The sequence below is a fragment of the Otolemur garnettii genome, unplaced genomic scaffold (genome assembly GCF_000181295.1).
Source record: "Otolemur garnettii isolate 467f Iridium unplaced genomic scaffold, OtoGar3 scaffold00106, whole genome shotgun sequence".
NCBI classification, from domain to species: Eukaryota; Metazoa; Chordata; class Mammalia; order Primates; family Galagidae; genus Otolemur; species Otolemur garnettii.
This window is the reverse complement of record NW_003852501.1, coordinates 5,207,914-5,214,444: the sequence shown is the minus strand read 5'-3', so window position 1 is coordinate 5,214,444 and position 6,531 is coordinate 5,207,914. Positions and strand designations below refer to the sequence as shown.

General features: G+C 40.9%; 1 pseudogene; it reads left to right on the top strand.

Moving 5' to 3' along the window:
- The first annotated feature begins 2,922 nt into the window (after positions 1–2,922).
- Positions 2,923–6,329, top strand: LOC100948226 (annotated as a pseudogene).
- Positions 6,330–6,531: the final 202 nt, after the last annotated feature.

Here is a 6,531-nt window from a genome sequence, read left to right as displayed (position 1 = left end):
TAAGGGTATCACAGCTAAGGCAAACAGACAGCCTTCAGACTGGGAGAAGATATTTGCATGCTATGAATCTAACAAAGGACTGATAACTAGAATCTAGAGGGAACTCAAACTAATCAACAAGCAAAGAGCAAACAACCCCCTTTATAAGTGGGCAAGAGACTTACACAGAAACTGCTGTGAAGATAACAGACAAATGGCCAGAAAACACACGAAAAAATGCTCATTGCCTCTAATCATAGAGAAATGCAAATCAAAACTATTCTGAGATATCACTTAATTCCAGTGAAATTAGCCCACACCACAAAGTCCAAATCTGTAGATGCTGGTGTGGAGGTGGAGAAAAGGGAACCCTTCTACACTGCTGGTATGATTGCGAATTAATACAACCTTTATAGAAAGGAGTATGGAGAATTTTTAAAGAACTGTAAGTAGATCTTCCATTTGATCCTGCAATTCCATTACTAGGTATTTACCCAGAAGAACAAAAATCATTTTACCACAAAGACTTTTGCAACACAATGTTTATTGCAGCTCAACTCACAATTGCCGAGTCATGGAAGCAAACCAAATGCCCATTAACCCATGAACGGATTAACAAACTGTGGTATGTGTATACCAGGGAGTAAGCCATAGGAAAAGATGGAGACTTTACATCTTTTGTGTTTGTTTATTTTTGAGATTTTTGTTTATTTTGAGTCACCCAGGGTGGAGTGCAGGGGCCTGATCAACATGGCTTACTGCAGCCGCAAACTCCTGGGCTCAAGCAATCCTCCAGCCTCAGCCTCCTTAGTTGCTGGTACTAAAAGTGAGTGCCACCACTCCTAACTATTTTTAAATTTTTTTTTGTAGAGATTGGATCTCCCTATGTTGCCCAAGCTGGTCTGGAATTCCTGGTTTTAACTGATCCTGCCAGATCAGCCTCCCCAAGTGCTGGGATTATAAGTGTGAGGTTTTGCACCTGGCTTCCAATAGCATTTTAATTAAAACTCTGGAATAGTATGCATTTTAAATACTAACTTTAAGAATATTAAAAACAGGGGAGTGAAGGAGACTAGGTGAATCTGTAGGAGTAATCCAGTTCCAGCCCCTGCACACTGAAATGCTAGCCAGACTTAGTTTCAGATGTAGGCAATTTACATTAATTGACTGGGTCAAGCAAAATGGGACAGTTTAAGTGAGCACTGAATGAATAGGAACATAAATATGTTTGGATCAATAAATGGTCATATTTACGGGCTGCAGTAAAATCCATATCTCTTCCCACTTGGAGAAATCTTGCCAATTAGATTGAATGCAGTCGGTCATGATATTGAGTGCTGAAACCACAGGAGTGGCAAACTCAGCTCATGAAACTGAACTTCCAATGTCTACAGGTCTATTTCAGAGGCACTTAAGCATTCAATATCCCATGGTAAGGAGTGGATAAAAGATGCTAAGAAGCAAGCAAACAAACAAAACCACACAACTAAACAAGCCAAAAGAAAAAAAAACACCCAAAATACAAAAACAAAAGCTTTTCCTTTTGAACTCACTCATACTTTTCCAGACTCTGCGTGGGGCTGCCAAACTTAGCTCCATTTTTGAGAAAATATAATCCATATGTTGCTTGCTAGGAAGGGGTTGATGGTGCCAAGTCCTAGTAATGAATGGGTGACCAGCTCCATGGCACAGCACTACTGCTGTTTCATTCACTATGGTGGGTCCTGTTTTCGTGGTCTTGGAGGTAAAGTTAAAGATGGGGGCTTGGTGTACTTTAAAGCCTTCCAAATGTTGAGCTCTAGCATCACAGTGGCTGAGTCATGAACAGGAAGCAAGCTCAGGAAGCTAGAAGTCTTTCTAAAAGACTACCAGGGAAGTCCAAGAGCAGATCCCGCTCAGCCTCTTCAGTGTCATGGTCGGGAAAGACCACTCCACTGTGGAAAGTCTTTGACATTGTTTGCCTTGCCTCCAACTCATGGGAGATTCCAGGATTCCTAAAATAAAGAAAATTTGGAATTCTGATCATTGATGTGCCAATTGAGTTTAATTTCACAAGTTGCTATGGACCTCTGCAAATTTCAACATTTGTTGATTCTCCCCCCTAAGAAGCAGGTGAAGGGCAGTTTAAAGGCTCTAGTTTTGCCATGTGATAAAAATCATGCCATGTCTGATTGACTACAATGAATTAGAAAATCTGATTTTGGTGTTTACTTTCTACTTTTGATTAATTTCATAAAAAGAAAAAGTAAAAAAAAATAATAAAAAAGAATAGTACAAAGAATTCACATATACCGAACCCCTTTATCAGATTTATTAATTTTTAACATTTTTGGCAACGTATTTTATGCCCACGGTAACTCATAAAATTGAGTTACTGTTTTCCTATTTGGGACTTATTTGGGACTCTGCCATACAGACATGCTGACAGAATCATCAGCATTACTAATTATACATTTGTGCATTGTTTAATAGAATAGAACTCAAACCCATTTTCTCGCACTGGTCATTCATTGATTTATGCTTTTGCCTTGTTTTCAACAAATTATTCAATCTAAATCTTATGTTTATTTGGGTAGCCCACTCCTAATGTCTTGGATACCTTTACATATATTAGGAGGCTAAAGTTGGGATGTTAAGTACTAAATTGAAGAATAAAATTTTAGGCCTTTTTCAATACAGAGGAAAATAAATAAAAGCCATAAACTGCCCAAGATTTCCTATCTTTGGCTCTTGCACTCCATCTTCTGGCTAAAAGTTGGTAGTGAGACACGAGATGTTTAAATTGAGTAAATCAATTGTTACAATTAATTACATCACATACAGCCTTCAGGGCATGAGATTTAAAGGAAAGAAAGGCATTGACATTATACCAGTGAAGATGTACTACGTCCATAGAAAAAAAGCAGTGCATGAGATCAGAAAGAAGATGACCACAAAGTTAGAATGACACTCTCTGCTTACCTGAAAGGCCAGCAGTTTAAGATTTATGGACAGGTGATGGAGGCTGAGGAGAAAAAGCTGGGGGTGAAGGCAGAGGAGATGAGATCAGGCATAGGCAGCCACAGTCTGATTATTGGGATTATACTCTCCATTTCAGGTAGCCTTTCTCAAGTTGCCACCTCTGAGATACAGGCTCCTTTTTTTTTTTTATTGGCCGGGGCCGGGTTTGAACCTGCCACCTCCAATATATGGGACCAGAGCCCTACTCTTTGAGCCACAGGTTACAGGCCCAAGATACAGGTTCCTTGAAAGCAAGGACTTAGTCTAATTTATCCTTGTATCATCCACAGACCATAGAGTTTCTTGTTCAGAATGAGCTGCTATTGTACATGATTTGCTTTGTTTAATACATGCACTCATACTCTTTTTTTTTTTCTTTTTGAGACAGAGCTTCAAGCTGTCCCCCTGGGTAAAGTGCCGTGGCATTACAGCTCACAGCAACCTCCAACTCCTGGGCTCAAGCGAGTCTCTTGCCTCCACCTCCCAAGTAGCTGGGACCACAGGCGCCCGCCACAACACCCGGCTATTTTTTGGTTGCAGCCGTCATTGTTGTTTGGCGGGTCTGGGCTGGGGATTCGAACCCGCCACCTTAGGTGTACGTGGCTGGCGCCTTAGCTGGTTGAGCCGAGCACTCATACTCTTTACACCTTAATCTGAAATACAGGCCGAGCATGGTGTGGCTCACGCCTGTAATCTTAACACTCTGGGAGGGTGAAGCAGGTAGCTTGCTTGAGCTCGGGAGTTCAAGCCCAGATCGAGCAAGAGTAAGACCCTGTCTATACTAAAAACAGCAAAACTAGGCAGGTGTCCTGATAGGTGCCTGTAGTCCCAGCTACTCAGGAGGCTGAGGCAAGAGGGTCTCTTGAGCTCAAGAGTTTTCGGTTGCTTTTAGCTAGGATGCCTTGGCACTGTACCCGTGGTGACAGAATGACACTGTCTCAAAAGAAAAAAAAAAGACAATTCCCCCAAATATAATGTAATAAATTATAGAATACAATAGTAATATATCTAAAAACTAATAGCTTTTCAGTAGCCAAAATACTATACATCTGTCTATGTAGTCATGGTTTTCAATTTGATCCTGAATCAAACCTATATGCAGAAAAAAATTATCTATTTGTAAACCTAATATGCCAGGCCTAGAATGGGCCATACAATGAGCATATACTTTATATCCCAAATTAATAGTTATCATTTTTATTTTAAAACATCATAACAAATAATCCTAAGAGTCCATCTATAGATTCCACACATTTTGTCCTGTCCTGAGTTTAATCATATTTACAACATACAGCTGAAAAGAGGTGAAATGGTTGTCATGATGCAGTGGTATGGAGAATTTCAGCTGAGTGAAATGTGTAGGTTTTGGATAACTGAGACAAACAGAAAGACAGCCTTCTCTGACTTTCAGTCTCCAAGGGACCAAGCATCCTTTTTTTGCCCAGGCATTCCCTGTCTTTAAGCTCATGTCTGCTATGGTTCAAGAAGCCTTGCTAATAAGTTTCGCTAGGAGTCAAAATACAGTATCATCCCTAATTCTGACCAAAGGCAAAAGAGTGTAAAATAATACATGCTGTTTATCAAAAAGGGCCATGTCCTGTGTATTCTCTACATACACTGCCCCAGTTAATCTTCTAAATACCATTCGGGGCCATAGGGACACCTGGAGCTCAGCTTTGGCCCCAGTGTTCAGCTGAAATCCTGCTATTTGCCTTTGGCTTCTGCTTCGGAGGTCTGTCTCAGTGATATTTCTGGTATCCCTGAACTTGTGTCTGATCAGTGGTCATCTGCTTGCATTGTATTTAATCATCATAATAACACCAGTCATGAAAATGTGGTGTGATATTTGTATTTGCTGTTAATATTAAAACACAGCATTTGCTTTTAAGTACAGGCCAGCATTCTACACGAAACTGGAGTGAAAAATCTGCTTTAAGTGTTTAGATGTTGGAATTCTATCAGTCTGTTGAAAAATGAATCACGTTTACTATTGCAATGCTAGTGAGCGTGGAAGCCTTTCGTTTTATATAAAAGAAAGCATGTCAGCTTTAGGATAGATATCCTTTTTTGAGTTAGTGAATGTTTACGCAAATTTAAATGATAAAATATGGCAGAATAATAAAGTTAAGAGAATAACTTATGATTCTAGACTTCGCAGAATTGTTCTGGTGTACTAGCGTTCTTAACATTAAGTAAAGTGATATTTCAAAGCTATATTTATTGTTTTAATTTTATTTAAGTCATAATCTTCTAAAAGTATTATGTTGTTTTTTCTATGGTTGCTTTAAAATCAGAATGTTAGCTTCCTGTCTGGCTGAAAAGATGGCGTCCTGCAAGGAAGGCGCCGGCTCTTCAGGCTGAAAAGATGGCATCCTGAGGAAGGTGCCAGCTCTTCAGGCTCCACCACCGGCCGGCAGGGAAGGGCAAAGGCAAAGGCAAAGGCGGCTCTGGAGATTGCACCGTGAAGCAAGTGTAGACAGACAGCTTGGTGGTATTAAAGATAATCAAATAGGGCAGCGCCTGTGGCTCAAAAGGGTAGGGCACCGGCCCCATATGCCGGAGGTGGCGGGTTCAAACCCAGCCCCAGCCAAAGAAAAAAAAGATAATCATTACCAAGAAGAAGGACAAGGAACTGAAGTTGTTCAGGTAGTAGTGCTTTTGGGCCTGCTTGTGGAAGACTGGCTTGAAATTACCAACTGCTTTCCTTTCCCTCAGCACACAGAAGATGATGCAGACTTCCATGAAGTCCAGTACCAGACGGAAATGATGTGAAGCCTTCCCCATGTGAACAGTGATCACATGTCATGTGGGCTGGTACCAGTCTGCGTACTACGGCTCATTTGTCACTCAGGTCCTCCTAGATTCTCAGTTCAGTTACCAACATGCCATTGAAGACTCTGTCCTTCTCATTTATGATCCCATAAAACCTGCCCAAGGGTCTCACTAAAAGCGTACAGACTGACTCCTAAACTGACGGAAGTTTGTAAGGAGAAGGACTTTTACCCTGAAGCATTGAAAAAAAACAAATATCACCTCTGAGCACACGTTTGAAGAAGTGCTGATTGTAATTAAAAGTTCACATTTGATCAAATTTCTTTTTTATTATTTTATTTATTCTACTTTTTATTTTATTTGAGACAAAATCTTGTTCTGTTACTTGGGCTAGAGTGCATTGGCATCATCATAGTTCACTGTAACCTCAAACTCCTGGGCTCAAGTGATCCTCCTCCCTCAGCCTCCCAAGCAGCTGGGACAACGTCCTAATGTGGGAATGTGAAAAGAAGTCAGCTATAGCAGATAAACATGAATTGCTCAGCCTTGCTAGCAGCAATCATTGGGGAAAAATGTAAGGATGTGAATGAGAGGAAGTCAGTGGTTCCCAAGGTGGTGTCAGGACCAGCAGCACCAGCAGCACCTGGGAACTGGTTAGAAATGCCGATTCTCAGGCCTCACTCCAGACCTGCTGAGCCAGAGCTCTGGAGTCCAGGCCTAGCAATCTGTGTTCCAGCACACCCTTCTCATGAAGGTGGAGAAGAACTAGGCAAGAGAAAG